This window comes from Heterocephalus glaber, unplaced genomic scaffold (genome assembly GCF_053883595.1).
Source record: "Heterocephalus glaber isolate CG9 unplaced genomic scaffold, H.glaber_assembly_v1.0 deba00001594, whole genome shotgun sequence".
Classification (NCBI taxonomy): domain Eukaryota; kingdom Metazoa; phylum Chordata; class Mammalia; order Rodentia; family Bathyergidae; genus Heterocephalus; species Heterocephalus glaber.
The window spans coordinates 14479579-14498119 of NW_028258369.1; the positions used below are offsets into that span (position 1 = coordinate 14479579).

At 39.2% G+C, this 18541-nt stretch overlaps 1 protein-coding gene across 1 annotated transcript in view; it reads right to left on the reverse strand.

The window, feature by feature from the left end:
• Nucleotides 1-18541, reverse strand: part of LOC110345961 (uncharacterized) — a 147658-nt gene that overhangs the window by 24941 nt on the left and 104176 nt on the right. The gene's annotated exons all lie outside the window — the stretch shown is intronic.

Genomic DNA, 18541 nt, shown 5'->3' on the forward strand with positions numbered 1-18541 from the left:
GACACACAAAGGAGTGAGGGGCCACTTCGCTCAGAGTTGCATGAACACTCGCAACAGGCAGGATTTGGCCTCGGGGAGCAGTTGGCAGATCCCTGGCCTGATGGCTACAGAATGGGCAGTAAAATTTTTGCACTGGGTGGAGAAGGGTGGTGGGCCTGACTGGGGGAGGGGAGAAGGACTCCAGCACAGGAACACACCGGGCTCCAGCTTTAGAGGGAGACGGAGGAGAAAGGTCTCCCTCCTCTCCTTCCCAGTGGGCTGCCATCTCCTTCCAGCCTGAGTAATGAGTGGCGCCTGTTACCCTGAAGAATTGTTGTTCTGAACAGATTCACTCAAAATGACTCACCGCCTTGAACAAAGCTAGAGAAGATTTCCTGCCTTTTATTCAAAGGGAGTAATCGGCCCACCCGTGTCTCTTAAATTAAGATTTCCAGAGCTCAGGCCTTAAGCCTCTTAACACAATTTACTTCTTACACCTTTTACCAGCATAGAAGAATAGCTACTTTCCTCGTCTTTTCTGGTAAAACCCTGCTCCAAATGTACAAAGTACTTTACCCACGCGATGTTTTAAGGCTATTTCAGAGCTTACAATCACAACAACACAAAAGGAATAATTGTCATTATAGATAAATAAATGTGATAGTTACAGAAAATTGAAATGGTGTCCTGTTCAGTGTCATGGGCAGCATTTAACAAGACACAGATAGTCTTGATTGCAGTTTTAGAAATGTGATTTGAATTTCTTGTCTGCCTTCCTCCTCCCCACTCTTATTTTTTCTTTTTCCATCAGGAATATATATATATATATATATATATATATATATTCATTCTTTGTGTTATATTAGTCTGTGTGATTTGACAAAAACAGGTAAGTGCCATAATACATCTAACAGTTATGTAACTACTACGACAAATGAAACAGAACATTTCTATCAACCCCAGAAGTCTCTAATTCTCCTCCTCCCTAGCCCCAGCCCCTGGTAAACAATGATGGGGTATCTGTTTATATAGTTTTGCCTTTCCAGAATGTCATGTAGATAGAATCAGATGGAATGTAGCCTTTTTGACCTGGCTTCTTTGATCCAGCATAATGCATCTCAGATTCACGCATGTTGCACGTCAATAGTTTGTTCCATTTTGCTGCCAAGTAGCATTTTGGTGTATGAGTATGCTGCAGTCTGTTTGTATATTCTCCAGTGCTGGAGAAAAGGGCACAGGAGCCAACTTGAATGTGTTGTCCATGGTTACATCTAGAACAATATGAGAAACCAATCATTTGCGTTTTGCAGCCCAAGCAAAGTATGAGAGTGACAGTTCTGTCCCCTTTCTAGTGCTTGACAGTATCAGGTTTTGTTTTTGTTTTTTAACTTTGGTCATCCTAGTAAGTGCACAGTAGTAGCTTATTGTGGTTTTATTTTGCATATCCAAAGGACTACCAGCATTGAGCACCTTTCTACACTTGATCTTAGCCAAAAGGCCTAGAAGCCATAGAGCACCTTTCCATATGCTCACTGCCACCCCTTTAATCTTCTTTGATGAAGTGTTGGTTCGAATTCTTCACCCAGCAGGGCATGATGGCACACACTTAGAATCCTGGAGGACCAAGTTCGAGTCTAGTCCGGGCATTTTAGCAATTTAGAGAGATGTTGGCTCAAAATAAAAAATAAAAAATAGCTGGGGATGTAGCTCTGTGCTAAATCCTGAGTCCAGTCTCTAATCCCTGCCCCCTTGAAATGGTTTGCTCTTTTTTTATTGGGTTGTTTGTTTATTTCTGAGTTTTGAGAGTTTTTAAAATACATATATATTTGCAATACAAGCCTTTGTCAGGTATGTATTTTGTAAATATTTTTTCCCAGGATGCGGGCGCATCTTTTCATTTGCTAACAGTGTCTTTTTTGTTTCCCTTCCTTCCTTTCCCTCTTTCTTTCTTTTCTGACAGAGTCTTGCTTGGTAGTTCAGGCTGGCCTAGACCTTGCAATGCCCCTGCTTCACCCTCCAAAGTATTAGAGTTACAAGCATGCATCACTGTGTCCAGCACTAACAGTATATTTTGTAGAACAAAACAATTCAATTTGGTGAACTTCAATGACACTCTAATAGCAAGAAGTACATACAGTGCCCAAGTCTTGCTTTCATATTATCATTCTCCAAAAAAGCAATCAGGACTCCTTGGAGAAACTACTGTTTCAGACTGGGGCAGGGAAAATACAAAGAGAGCCTGCAACTTGTGGTGTCAGAAAGTAAAACTGCTAGCTGACGCAAAGGTGCACACCTATAATCCCAGTACTGTGGGAGGCTGAGGCAGGAGGATCGTAAGTTGCAAATTTGAGTTCAGCCTGGGGAATTTACCAACTTAGTGAGACCCTGTCTCAAAATAAATTTAATAAAAAAGAAGGCAGGTAAAGATGTAGCTCAGTATGAAGGCTCTGGGTGAAACCCTCAGTACCACACACACTCGTGTGCCACCCTCCCACACACACACACAGTAAAGGAAATGGTGAAAGGACACAGGAGCCAATTTGAAGGAGCTCTCAACGGTTACATCAAGAACAACAGGAGAAACAAAACAAATAGTCGTGATCATAGTAATAGAATCAGATAAATATCCATAAATCCATGATACACATAAATGATTGAATAAAATAATAAATGAGAGAGAAATAAAAATTATTTTTGATGTAATTTCCAGTAGTAAATATGGAAGAAATTATGGAAATAGAAAAATCACCATTTGGCAAACACTACAGTAATAATTATTCCAGGCAAGAATTATTATTAATAGATGTTAAAATTAATGGGTAAAAGTTTAAGGAAAAATAAAATATTTGCATAGCTTAAGTGTATGCCCCCAATTTTTTCTTTAGTACTGGGGATCAAACCCAAGGCCTCACACATTTCAGACAAACACTCTGCCAGTGACTACATCCTTAGCCTTTTTTATTTTCTTTTGAGACAGGATCTTGTTCAGTTGCCTTGGCCGACCTCAAACTTGCAATCCTTCTGCTTCAGCCTCCCAAGTAGCTGGAATTACAGGACTGCTCCACCATGCCTGTTTTCCCCCAAAATATCTAATGGCCACTGAGAAGGACACAGTATCACTTGTATGGTTTTCTTGCCAAAACTGCATAACTTGAATTTAATTATAAAAAATCATTGTTCATACTCAAATTATGTAAAATCATGTAGTTGGCTAGCACTTTTCAAAGATGTCAGATTCATGAAAGACAAAGATTGCTAATATATGCAGACAGGAGGAGATTAAGAAGTTACAAGTAAATGTCATGTGGGATCCTGGCCCACATTAGTGGAATACCAATATGGTAATGAAATCTGAATGAAGTTTATAGCTTAGTTAATAGTGTTGTGTTAGTTACTTTTCTCTCATTGCTGAGACAAAATACCCAACACCCAAAGTTAAAGGGGAAAGGAATTTTTTTACCTCATAGTTTGTAGAGGTTTCAGTATATAATCAGCTGGCGCCAAGGCAGAGTGGCACATGGAAGAGGGGTGTTGCAGAGGAAAAACAGTTCATGGCATCCACATGGTAGCAAAAGCAACAAGGGCATCTTAACAGCATCTTTCTGCCCCATTTGTCTTATCCAGACTACTGGGATTAGGGCTGTGCCAAACCAATCAGAGTACTGGTTTAGTAATCACACTCCCTTAATCCCGGCATCACACACTTTAGATTCAGCCACCTCTATGACTGCATGAGGCTTTGGGGGGACATCTAGACACAGGCCATAACAAGTATTGTACCAATGTTAGTGTATTTTGACAAATCCAGATGGTTCAGATGTAACATTAGAGAAAACTGAGGGAAAGGTATATGGGAACTCTCTTCATTAATTTTGTAACTTTCTATAAATGTAAAATTAATTGAAAAATGAAAAATGAAACAAAGGAAAAATAAATCAAAATCTTCTTAAATGGTCGCACATAGGAGGAAGGAGGAAACTGAGTAGAGGAGTTATGAATAGGAACCAGGCCTTTTGATGTACCTTGTTTTGTAGATTTGACTTTAGGATCATGTAAATTTTTTTGTACTTTTAAAAAAATTTTAATTATTTTTTTTATCAGTGTATGGTTGTAATATAGAATAGTGATCATTTTGGGGATTTGGTACATGCACATAATATATATTGATCATTTTCAATTCCTTCCCCCCTTTTTTCCCTTTTCCCTATCCCCTTCCCCATCTCCAAGAATCTACCTTCTTGGGAAAAGAAAAAATATGAGAAAAAGAAAAAAATGGAAACAAAGTCTTTGTAAATAGGGAAGGGTGGACGGGGTGAAGGGAGATCAGGGGAATGGGGAAAAATAAAAACCAAGATACTTCATGTAAAGGTACAAGATCCCAATGATGAATGTAACTGTATTGTATACCTAAAATGTACCAATAAACTTAATGAAAAAAAAGAATCTACCTTCTAGTTTCCTATCATCTGTCTTTTATTTTATTTACTTATTTATTTATATTTCAGGTTTCTCAGATCAGAAAAAACATGCAATATTTAACTGAGTTTGACTTATTTTATTTAGCATGATATTCTTGTTTCATCCATTTTTCTGCAAATGACACGATTTCATTCTTTTTTTTTTTTTTTTTTTTTGGTACCAGGGATTGACCTCAGGTCCTTGCGCTGGCGAGGCAGGCGGTGGAACCACTGAGCTAAATCCCTGGCCCTCACGATTTCATTCTTTATGGCAGAATAATATTCTATTGTGTTTATATACCACATTTTCTCTGTCCATTCATCTGTTGAAGTGCAACTAAATTGCTTCCAGAGCTTAGCTATTGCAAATCACCCTGCTAATAAACATGGCTCTTCATATGTCACTATAGTATGATACCTTTAATTCTTTTTAGAATATACCCAACAGAAGTATAGCTGGGTCAGATGATACTTCTATTTTTACTTTTTTGAGGAATTTTCACATTGATTTCCATAGTGGTTGTACTTGACTACATTCCCACCAACAATGTAGTCCCCTTTCATCCTAGCCACCATTCATTGTTTTTTATATTTTTCATGATGGTCATTTTGACTGGGATGTGATGGAATCTCAAAGTTGTTTTAATTTGTATTTTTATAGAGGCTAAAGATGTTGAGCACTTTTTCATATGCTTATTAGCCACTGTACTTCTTCTTTGGAGAAGTATCTATTCAGTTCATTTGCCTACTTGGGGGAAGTTAAATTGTTTTGGTCCTGTATATATTCCAAGTATTAGTCCTTTATCAGAAGAGTAGCTAGCAAAAATGTTCTCATTCTCTAGGTCATCTCTTCATTCTATTGATTATTTTCTTTGTTGTGCAGAAGTTTTTAAATTTGATGTAATCCCATTTATTGATTCTTTTTTTTCCCATTTATTGATTCTTGATATCATTTCCTGTGGTATTCCAGTGCTCTTCAGGCAATCGTTGCTTTTGCTTATGGCTTAAAGTATTTCCCCTATGCTATTGTCCAGCAGTTTCAACGTTTCTACTTTTATAGTTATGGTTTTGATCCATTGTGATTTGATTTTAGTACAGGATGAGACAGGGATCTAGTGTCACTCTTCCACAAGTGGACATCCAGGTTTCCCAGCACCATTTGTTAAAGAGGCTGTCTTTTCTCCAACGTATGGTTTTGGCCCCTCTGCCAAAAATCACGTAGCTGTAGGTACATGGGATCATTTCTGTATCTTTTTTCTATGCCATTGGTCTACATGTATGTTTATGTTTTTGTGCCAGTACTGTGTTGCTTTTATTATTATAACTTTGTAGTACAACTTGAAATATGATATTATACTGGCTCCAACTTTGTTCTTTTTTCCTTTTTTGGGGGGGGGTTTAGTTGTTTACTCTGGATCTTTTATGATTCCATATGAATTTTAGAATTGTTTTTTTCTAGTTCTGTGAAGAATGCTGTTGGTATTTTAATAGGGATTGCATTAAATCTATAGACTACTTTAGTAATATTGACATTTTCACAATATTAGTTTTAACCTAAGAACAAAGGATATCTTTCCATTTTCTAATGTCCTCTGTAATTTCTTTCTTTGGAGTTCTATAGTTTTCAATATAGAAGTCTTTCACCTCCTTGGTTAGGCTGATTCCTAGATTTTTTTTGAGGGTATGGTGAATAGAATTGTTTTCTTGATTTCTTCCTCAGTGGATTAATTATTGGTGTACAGGAATACTGTTGATTTTTGTGTGTTAATTTTGTATCATGTCATGTAAATATTTTACAGTCCTTTGAACCAAATTAAATTCACAAATTATTTCCTAAAAATCAAAACCTCAAATAAAATTAAATATATAGTAAGTTAGTGGCAAAAGCACAGAAGGAAGAAATACTTTAAATGACTTTAAGCCACAGTAGTTTAACTGTATATTACTAGTGAGATATACACTGTGGACAAAACAAAACAAAAGCTATAAACCATAAAATTGTATGTTACACAGCAGGGCCACAGTGTGAGGCATTGGTACCCACTAGGGCCATCTCCTCTCTGCTTCCACTCACCTTGGACTGGGTGGGGAAAATCTTTTCCCAGTATCAGATAAATGGTAGTGGCAGCAATGTTCCAGCATCAAATGTTGTCACCTTCTGGAGGTTGGAGTAGCTGCCATGACAGTTGGGCAGCAAATCCGGAGCCATCTCTTCTCTCTTGGACCAATGGAGGAGAAATCCTGCATTTACTAGCAATGGTTACTAAGCTGTCATCTCCAGGCTGACAGTGGGATATTGCTCCCACCATTTATTTTTACACGGAAGAAAATGGTAACCATGCCTAGAGACGCTTGCATTTTATAACAAGGCTTGTGATTTTCAAAGAAAGCCTAAAAGTCTAGAGAAGAAGCCTAAAGTCTGGAAAGATGCATGATGTATAAATTCAGTCATCATTATGTAAATGCGTATGCATGTAATAAATCCAGAGATGGCTGACTATACTTTAGAAATATTAGAGGCCAATTATTTTGACATCCAGCAGTAGATGAATTGTGAAATATATGTTATAGTATATAGAGGAGCTTGTTAACAAGACATCTTTTACTAGAAAATTGGAGCAGAGAAATCATCCATCATGTTTTCAGCTTTGTTCTCTACCCTTGACTCCACTGGCACATTGAGTAGCAGGCCAAAAAGGGGAGGAAGCTTGGTGTATTTGGGGAGAGGTTTGTGACAGTTTCAAAACTGTTGCCCCATTTGATATTTATAGTAGTCTGGGCAATACATGAACCATGGTTTGCAATCCCCTTCTGTAGAGTAGCAGAGGTTCCAGGAGTTCCGGTGCCTTGCACAGGTCAGACGGGAGGCATATTTGGACTAGAACCCCATACCCAGTTAGTGTCTCTGGCACCCTGTACCACTTCCGCCTTCCTCTTACTCTCTTCACTTTTCAGGGTTAGTTACTTTGGTGTAATGCAGCACCCTGAGGCCAGTGCCCAGGAGCACATAGGGCTCCAAGATTACTGGTGCCTGTAATGCTAAAGGTGTATTTTTAGCTAATGCAGTGGAGGAAAAATTTTAAGTGAGTGAACAAAAATCAAATCTACCAAGGCCTCTGCTATCACTACCGATGTTTCTTCAGGTGACTGAGGACCATTTCTATTCAGAAATAAGTGTTGAGGGCAAAATGTCAGAGTGTCAATGTTGTGAGACCATCAGGAGATTACTGATTTGTTGGGTGACATAGGACAAATTACTTCACCTGTCTGGGCCTCTCAGCTGATTATTTCTCAGGCTCACACATAGTTAATAATCCGTGGTACCTTGCTTGGACTTGCAGTGCAGATGAGAAAATTATAAAGCAAGGGATTGTTAAGAGGTCAGCTATTTCTGCTACAGATTTCTGCCTGGATGTATGGGCCTCACCTGTAGAGCTTAAGGCTGGATGGAGATTTCTCAGTTCTGGTCAGTAATTAGAGAGTACAGAAAAGCTGAATTAATGAAGATAAGAGCCTTGCTAGGAATTTTAAATGATGCACTTAGTGCTTTCTCTGTGGGCCTTTCTGAAGTGCTATGGATGGTTTTATAAGCATAAGGAATGACATGGCAAAATCTGGTACCAAAAGGAGAAGCTAGGTCTGGGCAGGCAGACATCGTGGCCCAATGACAGCAGTTCTCAATTCTGGCCACATATAAGGATCACTTAGGGGACTTTTAAGCTTGTAATTGAGATTTAAAATGAATAAATATGCACACAGAGAGCAAACCTTGAATTGTCCAGCATAACAAGTTTTATGTATGTATCTGCCAGAGTGCTGTTACCCAGGCCAAGACACAGATCATGCTTGACCCCCAAGAAGGGCACCTTCCACTCAGTGCCCTCTCCAAGGGTTGCCACTTTTGTGACTCTGTCACACTGGCAGAGTCCTACCATTTTTGAACCCCATGTAAGTAGATTCATGTAGTAGGTATAACTGACTTCTTTCACTCAACATTTATGCTGTTGCATGTATTAGAGGTTTATTCTTTTCCATTTCTCTGTATGATTCCATGACATGAATCTACTACAAAAAATGTGCCCATTCTACTTTACACAGACATTTAGTTTGTTTCTCATTTTTATGTTACTGTGAATGAAATTGTTATTCTTGTGCATGTCACAGAACTGGGATTCAAACCCTTGCATTCTGACTTCAGGGATGGAACTCTAAACTACTAATTATGCCACCTGAGGTTTGAGAGCTGTTTAGGACATGGTATATGAAAAACAGATGATACACCTGATGGATTTACAGGTCTTCAGGAAAGAGAAATGCCAAATACTAGTGTTGTCTTGAGTAATGGAATAGCAAAGAATGGCCAACGGGTTAAACTTGGCCTTTGTATATCTCTAAAGTAGTGATGGTGAACCTTTTAGAGGTGAGTGCCCAAAATGCAACCCAAAACCCACATATTTATTGCAAAGTGTCAACACTGCAATTAAACCTGAATACTGAGGTTTTAGTTTAGAAAAAAACAACTCATACATTAACATCTTTTGTCTTGAAAGAAAAACAACACACATGCCATATGTTCACTACCACTGCCCTAACATGTTGCCCGTTGGCCTGATGATTTTTGAGAAGAGGAAGAGAAAGTGAAAGAAAGGAAAAAGCAATTGGGAAGTCAGCAGCACTTTTCTTTTCATTTTCTACTCTATATATAGATGATCTTATCCACAACTAGAACTAAATCCTTAAATGGGAAAAACTCCAAAATCTTTACCCAGAATAATTCTTCTGTGCTTTTCCAAATGTTTACTTGATCCTTCCACTTAAATATCTTACAAGCACTGCAAGCGCAACTGTAGAAGAAGCATCTCCAGAGATTCTTAGTTGGAAGGGTCCCCTTTAACAAAATATAGATTAACAGAAGAAAAACCAACAGGAGTTTATCATCTTGTATATTCCACTTATACATAAGAGACTCCTGTCCCTAAAATGAGTGGTTCTCAAAGTAGCTTTGAATTCTAGCTTCTATAGCATATTCAACAAGGCACAGTAAAATTTTAGAGAAGTGATAAGACAAGGAAAATCCTGTCCCTCAAGGGACACATGGACATGTCTGGAGATATTTTTGGTTGTCACAGCTGGGGGAGGCCTTGCATCCAGTGGGTTGAGACCAAGGATCTGTTGAACATCTTGCAATGCACAGGAAAACCAACAACCAAGAATGATCTGGCGCCCTGTCAACAGTGCCCGTGTTGGGCTGGAGATTTAGCTCAGTGGTTCTGCCGCCTGCCCTGCAAGCACAAGGACCCCAGTTCGATCCCCAGTATCAAAAACAAACAAACAAACAAACAAAAACAAACAAATAGTGCCCGTGTTGAGAAACTCTGCTTTACAGTAATTTTTTTGGAAACACAAATTAAGTCAGGCTATTCTCCTTTTTACATCTACCCAGTAATTCCTCCCAGCTCTTGAATAAGCCCAAATTCTTAGCGTGTCTCCCACACAGTCTGCCAGATACTGGGCCCTGGCTCAAGGCTCACAGCTCCAGCCTCTTCTCACACTACTCTCAGCTGCATTTGTCCTGGTCAGCGACACAGGTGTTCCTTCTCAGGCTAACGTGGCCACTGCCTGCCCAGCTCTGCAGGGTAAGCTTCCCTCCACCATCCTGTCCCTTTCTGACTTTCCTGAGAACTGGCTGTTTGGGCCTGGTGGAAGACAACCCTCTAGATAGAGCAATGAGTTACACCTACTGCCAGAGGGTGACCAGCTCATTAGAACAGCTCTCCTGGCTCCTCCTCCCCTGCCTCAAGCCCCCATCATGTGGCCTTTAATGTGGATGAGCTCTTCCAGCAAGTGTAGAGGTCTGGAGAGACCTAGGCAGAGGGTGAGACTTCCCGGAAGGCCTTGCCTGGAGGTGGTAAGTGGGAAGCCTAATGGATAAACTCAGTTCTTCAGAAGGATATCACAGTACTATGAGAAAAAAATCAAATTAGGTGCCAATATAGATCCAAAAACTTACCATGGACATCAGGATTTTGTTTATCTCCTTTAGTGGAAGATCCTACAGTGCACTTTCCTCATCTGATCCTGCCTCCCCTTCCGATGAGGCCCCCATGGCCTCCACCGACCCTGCCTCACACAGGCGCTTTACCTGCCTACCCTTAGCTTGCCACCCTGTGTCTAAACACAGGCTTGTCTAGTCTAGACCCTGCAGTACACTTGGGGAGGGTAGAAATAGACGTGAGCCAAGACTCACATTTTCCACTTCCTGAAGTGTTCTCTGCCTCCCTTCTGGCTGGGGTTAATTTCTAGGGCCCCATAGAAGATATTCTGTGCCTTCATTTCTACTTAAAGTCACCAGGAGAGCCATTTGAGGCTGGCTAGAAAGCACATATGTTCTGCCATCTCAACTCAGGCATGCACACCTGACAGGACAGCCTGACCAATCCTTTCAGAACTGTCTAGATCTGATTTTGCTGTGATTTCAAACCACAGCACATTTTTCCAGCAAGCATCAGTGCCAAGCAGCTCTGTATTCCTAAATGATACTCCCTGGGTCAAATTTTCCTTGACTTCTTTGGGTTCTAGATTCTTCACCACCAGATCATTTCTAACGTTGCACTCTGCTTGGTGGCAGACAAAGCCATGTGTCTCAGATTATCTGGAGTCTACCTCCTGCTCTGGGAGATCACTGAGTCTGCGTTCTTCAATTACACAGCCTGAGCTGATGGTGTGGTGATGTGTGCCAGTAATTCCAGCATTCTGGGAGGCTGAGGCAAGAGGATCAAAAGTACCAGCATAGCCTGGGAAATTTACAATTTAGCGGGATCATGTCTCAAAATAAAAACTAAAAAGGACGTGAATGAAGCTGAATGCAAAAGCCCTGCATTCAATCCCCAGAATAAAACAAAACAAAGCAAAACAAAAACCTATGACCTAGCATGATCTTTCCCCTGTATTCTCAATCCCACTCTGGATTTCCATAGGGACCTCTCTATTTCAGTTGCTGATTCATGTTGATCACCTTGATTCTGCCCTCAGTTTACCAACTTCAAGGCTTCTCAGGTAGTTAAGACAAAATGGATCTATGTGGGCTGGTTGGGTTCGGGATTTAATATAGCTTTAGGCTCTTACAGAGGAAGGAGGGTTTTACATAGCCTTCAGCACAACTTCCCATTACCTTACACCCCACCCCCAGGTTTGGCCACCTTTCAAATTCTCTAATAAGGAACAGGTTTTTGGGGTCTTCCCACCACTTGGAGGTTTGCTGGGAATTCTTGTAAAATTTTTTTCATCTTATACCCTACTGGAAGATAAACATCACAGGAGGTGACATCACCTTTCAGCTAAGGTATCAGGTCTTTCTGAAAATCACTGACTTGTACCAATAAGTACAGATTTCTTCAGCTCCAAAGCATACATCCCCCATGTAGCATCTGTGAAATTGGGATTGTATTATGATTGATAGAGGGTCAGGATTTAATTACCATCATGCTTTTCTTTCTCAGGGATAAATGAAATAATTGTGCTTTGTATAGTTAATGACATTAGATTTTCTAAACTACAGTATTATCAATATCTTGCTTAGATTTTGGGTAGCCCTGGAGACTGAACACGGGGCTTTCACACTCCTTTATTTTTAAAAAAATTGACACAGGATCTCATTAAGTTGCTAGGTTGCCTAGACTAGGCTCAAAAGAAAATGTTTTGAGACAAAAACAAAAGGGCTTATGCCTAAAAGTTGTATAGGGATGCACTATGGGAAGGGCTTGGTGGTCCAGGACAGGCAGTAGCATGTACAAGGTATTTGAGGTAGAAAGAGAATGGACCATGCAAGAAACTAAAAGTGGTTCATAGAAGTAGGAGAGCAAAGAGCAAAGAGGACAATGAGCCACTTTAAATGGATGTGAGATTACTGCATACAAATATTTGTAGAAAGTGCTGGGATGTAAAGGCACCCTATATATAGTACTTTGGTTTGCTTTCTGGAAAGATGAGCAAATCATGTTATTTTTCATCAGATCTCTGGCACTTGTTTTTTCACATTTTAACACCTCTTGAGATTTGGATGCATCTTATGGGCTAGGATGTTTCATTGTTTAATTAGCAGCATTTCCCCCCTAAGTCACATCTTAGAGTTCATGAAACTGCATAAAAACAATTGCTAAACTGGACACACTGTACTTTTGTTCTTGGTGTTTAACTGGGGTTCCTGATCTCTCACAGATTCTGGTCTGGAACATTTTTACTGCTTTTCTTCATCTGGGCTGAGTCTCTTAGTGGGGTCACATGGCTTGATCTCATGGTACCTAGACCCTCATTATCTGGGAGGCCGTGTGGGGCTGATATGTCAGTTCGGGCTTCTATAAAGCTGTGTGAAAGGGCACAGATGAACACTCAAGGGAACAAAAGTTCACACAAGTACTTATTTAATTCTTGAAATTCTAGCTTCTAAAAATCAGTCTATTTAATGAGTATTTATTTGAGCACCTACTCTCTGATAGGCCAGGGGTTGGCTATGGTCTGCAAGCCAAATGCTTGTTTTTGTAAATAAAGTTTTATTAGAACACAGTCATGTCCATTTATTTACTTCTGGATGAGTCAGAGCTGCAAAAAGTAGAATCAAATAATTGCAACAGACATTGAATGGCCTTCAAAAAGCCAAAAATATTTACTTTTGATACTTTATAGAGCCGGTTTATTCTTTTGGGGTATCAAGGAGGATCTTTTCTTAAATGAACAATCAAAGAAAATAGGCAATCCCCTAAGAAAAAGTTTCCATTTTATATTGAAAAGCCCACATCTGACCCAGGAGAACAAGGACTGTTTATGTCTGTATCTTTGCTGAGACAGAGATTCTGCCTGTTTTGTACCCTCAAAGGACAAAGCGGACATTCTTTCTTCACTGAATCACACTGTAGAATGGAGCTAGACTTGTTTGCTTGGAGAACTTTGAGTGAGGCCTTTTGTGCTGCAGCCTCTGAACAGGACCTCAGGGCTGTGGGGCACCAGCTGCCTATAGGAAGGGTCTGAAGGGACCAGGTGGTTCCCTTGTGGCAGTGAATCTGCTGGCCCAACATTTCATGTGTTCTCCTCCAATCCCCAGCCACCTTTGCACTTAGGTTGAGACTGAGTGGTATACAGAGACCTCTTAAAAACATGAATCAGAGCATGCTTCTTAAAAGATGTGTTGTAGCCTGTGTTTACTTAGTGAATTGAACTCTGAACCCAATTGTGAACTCTGTAGTGCAGTCTTTTTACTTACAAGGTCCTTTACAGTTGTTTCTTAGCATTGCAAATGTAGGACCATTACAAGCAGCATACAGAGACTTCTTGAAAACATGAATTATGATATGGGCAGTGGAGAAGTATGCCATTTCCAGGATTGTGTCACTTCCCTACTCTCTCTTCTGTTGCCGTAACTCTAGAAATCTTGTGTTGAGATCATGGAGCCACAAGATGGTGGCACCTTCATCAACTTGAATCCCTGATTTCCTGATGCACCAGAATGCCACAAGCCCATGCTAGACCTGAAGTTTGAGAAAAAGCATACTTCTGTTGAATGAAGCCACTGAGACTGGGAGTTAATTTGTTACTCATTTATCCTGACTAATACAGCTGTGATGGCCCAGATACTCAACTGGAGTGACAGTACTAGTTTCAGCACAAGTAGGAAATTAACCTACCTGGGAATAACATCTAAACTCCAATCAATAGAAAGAGTCTTGCCAGGTGTGGTGGCACAAGCCTATAATCCCAGCACCCAGGAGGCTGAGGGAGAGGGGCAGAGCAGACCAAATATTAGGTCTGGAAAATGGCAGATGTGGTGTCTTCAAAAGATGGCTCGTTTTTGATGGGCCTTTGAGGTATATCATGTTTTGGCAGGAGGGGGTGCGGGCTGTAGACATAGGCATGCCCATGGCATGTGACCATGGTAGAGCTTTTCTTCTGCCTTATGTGTAAAATTCAACTATGTGTTTTTCTAGCAGAGAGAAAGGCTTCCAAGCATTACACTTTCCAACTCATTCCAGTGAAATTTGGATTTTTCAGGGGATCACATGCTTTGAGACTCTAGGTGGCAGGAGTGGAGGTGGGGAAGAGGAAGAGAAAGGAAATTCTATTTCTTTCACAGCACGCTAAATTGAGGATGCTTCTCAAGGCCAGCTTATCAGCAACCACTTTAAATTGACCATGATTTTATCTTTGCCTCTCTTTGTAAAGGTTTCTTTTTCAGAATTTTAAGTCAACAGCTTCCAAACTGTCATTTACAATTTACAGAAGGACAGAAAGTAGAATAGTTGTCAGCAAGCAGCATAATTATGTGCCAGGAAATGACACGGCAAATAGTCTACCCTAGCAAGTGCTAGACAGTTCCTTCTCTATCTTTTAGCTTCAGGCAGGAGCAGAACTATAATACCTGCTGATCTTTTTGCAACTTATTTCACACTCGAAGTGCAGATTACTAAGGAATATTTGGTCTAGAGATCAGAACTAGGGCAGAAATTTATTTTTTAAAAAGCAACAGAGTAGGAACTTGGAAAATAGGATCATCACGTTATACTGTGGCTTGTTTATGCTCTGCCATGCCTGTTATATTTGCTTTGCTTGTGCTATGTTACATAATGTTGTTTCATATTAGGTTATGAAATGTTATTGTGTAAGTCATTGGTTCTTAAAGTGAGGCTCCTGGAGTACTAGGAGCTCTATCACTTGGCACTTGGTAGAAAATGAAATTTAGGGCTAGAGGTATAGCTCAGTGGTAGAGCACTTACTTAGCACATGCCAAGCTGAGATTCATCCCCAGAACCACAGGAAGAAGAAAGAAAGAAAAGAAAGAAAGAAAGAAAGAAAGAAAGAAAGAAAGAAAGAAAGAAAGAAAGAGAGAGAGAGAGAGAAAGAAGGAAAGAAAGAAAGAGCAAGAAAGAGAGAGAAAGAAAGAATTGAAGGAAGGGAAAGAAAGAAAGAAAGAAAAAGAAAGAAAGAAAGAAAATATTGGTTTCTGTAAGACATCAAAGACCTACCAAATCATAAACTCTGGGGCTGGAGCCCAGAAATATACATTTTAAGTCTTCCACATGATTCTGATCCATGTTTTGGTTCACGAATCACTGGAATGTAATAGATGGCAAATTAAATCCTGTCTTGTTGTTTCTTTCTCTTGTGGTATTAGAGATTAAACCTTGGGCCTCTTACATGGTAGGTAAGCATTCTACAACTGAGATACATACATAAGCATTTTTATTTTATTTTTGAGACAGGGTCTTGCTAAGTTCCCCAGAATGGGCTTGAAAATGTGATCCTCTTGCTTCAGCCTCCTGATTATAGGTGTGAGTTTCTATGTCCAGCCTGTTTTATTTTGCTTATTTATCAGTTACAATTAGCTGCAAACAGAAAACAATCTCAGAAAACAGTGGCTGTGTAAGAATTTTATTATTTTCACCAAACAAGAAATACCAAGCAAGGAAGGCAGTCCAGGCTTTCGTCCAGGGCTCAAACAGGACCAGTTTTGGGGATACTTCCTATTGGGCCATTGTTAGAAAGTGGCTTTGGTCTCCAGAGTTGAAAGATGGTTGTTGTGCCTCAAGAGATTATTTCTATGTTCCAGGCCAGAAGGGGAAGGAAGGACAAAGGGCTTCTCCTATTTTAATTTAGGTAAAGTAACTGATAGCAGATTTTTGCCCATATTCCACGGCCAGAACCACATCATATGATGCAACTATAACAACACTAGAAGTTAAATCAACTCTAGCTTTTCAATATTTATTATAAAAAAAGCCAAGGGGAAAGGGGTGAGATAAGAATAGTTTGGAGAGGACCAATCCATACTATATCCATCAACTGATACCTAATTCTGTTGTTTTCTTGTTTTTTAATTGAAAATCTCGGGATAGGTCATTATAGCAAAAGTCATCAACATAATGTTTAATAAGGAAATGGGATCAACAAATTGTCTCCATTTTCTTTAATTCTGAAAGCTAATTATCCAAGGGAAACTCAGGTTTTACCTCCATGTAGTTATTTTATATTAGGTTATGGGTTTGTCTGAGTTTGCCTTCTTGAGCTTTAATGGAAGATTTGTGAAGTGATGTAAAACAAAGCAAAATAAATAATCTGAAATACTGCACATCTGTACATATTTGGGCTAATTATAGTATAGAGTCTAAAAATTTGAATATTTTCAGATATGCATCTATTATTTCTTTAAAATATAAATAATAATTAGAATTGGCTCCAAGGATGTCATGTACAATTTTCTTTTATCAAAATGCACAGATAACAATGGTAATTGACTTATTTACAGTAAGAATTGTTTCCAAATTAAAGTAGGAACATTAACACTATTTGTAAGTCTCTGAAATCCTATTTATTTATCAACAAAGCCATTCCTCTTGTACTTTAGTCAGGACATTTTTTTCAGTCTCACTCTGTTCAAAATATTACTAATTTTTTATTTAATCCAGGGCAAGGATATGAGATATTGTTGGACTCATTGAGGTTGCCATGGTAATCATCTAGCTGGGAGGAAGAACCTGAGAACCAGTGAAGATCAGTGATATATCTGGGGGACAAGAATATACCCATGTCAGAACTTCAATCAAAACAGAGACAGCTGGACACTCCAATCCTACAGTTCTTCAGGAAACTTCATCCTGAAGGCTCTTTTCATCTTCACTTTCTTTAGATTCCAAGGTTCTACTTTTTTAATCTTCAATAAATTTCCTTTAGGAGAAGAAAAATAATTTTTTCTTCAACATACATAAGGTTTTAGTTGGAAGAGATCCCTATAACAAAAGACAGATGAGCCGGGCGATTTAGCTCATTGGTGCCACCGCCTGCCTTGCAAGCACAAAGTCCTGAGTTGAGTACCAAAACAAACAAACAAACAAAAGACAGATGAACAAGCTAAAAACAAACAGAAGCTTGTTAACATGTATATATGTGAATTCCAGCTTCTATAGTGTCTTTGAAAAAGCACAGCACATTTGTATAGAAATGAGAAGATAAAGAAAAAAGACTTTGAGTCTAGGGTCAGCAACTTGGGGGAAGGCAAATAAGTCCTGGGTTAAGGCTAGTTGATGAAGCTCATTAGTATAGATTCCTCTGGCACTATCTCTATGCCAATAAGGGTCTAAAGTTGTCTTTAGAGGTTAACTTTTGCTCTTCCTGATGGAGAGGGATCCAAGATAATTTTTCATGTTTGTAAATATATGTTCTGTCTTTAGGCACATAGAGGGAAGACAGAGACCTTTCCTGCATTTTCTTCTTAATTGCGTTTAGAACAACAATCCTTCACATTTTGGCGTGACATATTCTGCTCTCTCACATTCTGTAATTAAAACAGAACCTCTATGAGGGGTGAAAATGGAAGAGTGTTGATTGACAGCAAAATTCAGCCTCTCCGAGATCTAGAATCAAGACACTGGAAAATAACAACTTGATGAGGACAAAAAGAAATAGATCACTGGAAAATGAAAGGAGCTGACAGGAAAATTAGAAGCTACAGAGAAGTTGGAGAGATGGTCCATAATACAAAGAAAAGAAGGAAACAACCTGGACCTTCAGGCTCATAGGGAGGGGAACCTGGCTCCCCAAAAGCAAGGATCCTTTGTCTCACTTTTCTCTCCTCCTTCCCATTTCTCATTGTTTAATTTTTCAAATTTTTCTTCTTGCATTCTTTCATTCCCTACCTACTATATCTTTAATAGTATACCCTTTAAGTTTTATTAATCTTTAGACAGTTAACTCTATGTTACTATTGTTGAATTATTTCTATGACTAGTGGAGGTGGAGGTATAATTATTGCATTTAGTAGATACTTGCTCTATGTCAATATTATTTTGTCTTAGTGTTTATACTATAATTATAGATTTCTTTTCCAAGGTTAAGCATAATAATTATTGGTTCTTATGGTTCGTCAAATCCATTTTGTCTTGGATGATATTACTATTGCTAATTTATTTGATATTGCTGGGATTGCATAGTTGTTGGTATTAATAGGTTTTCTCTATATACCAATACCCGTATTACCTTTGCGACATTAACAATATTATGATCTATTTCCAGAGAACTGGGTGCTGGGCCAGATACACTGCATCCCCCATTCTCAAATTAAC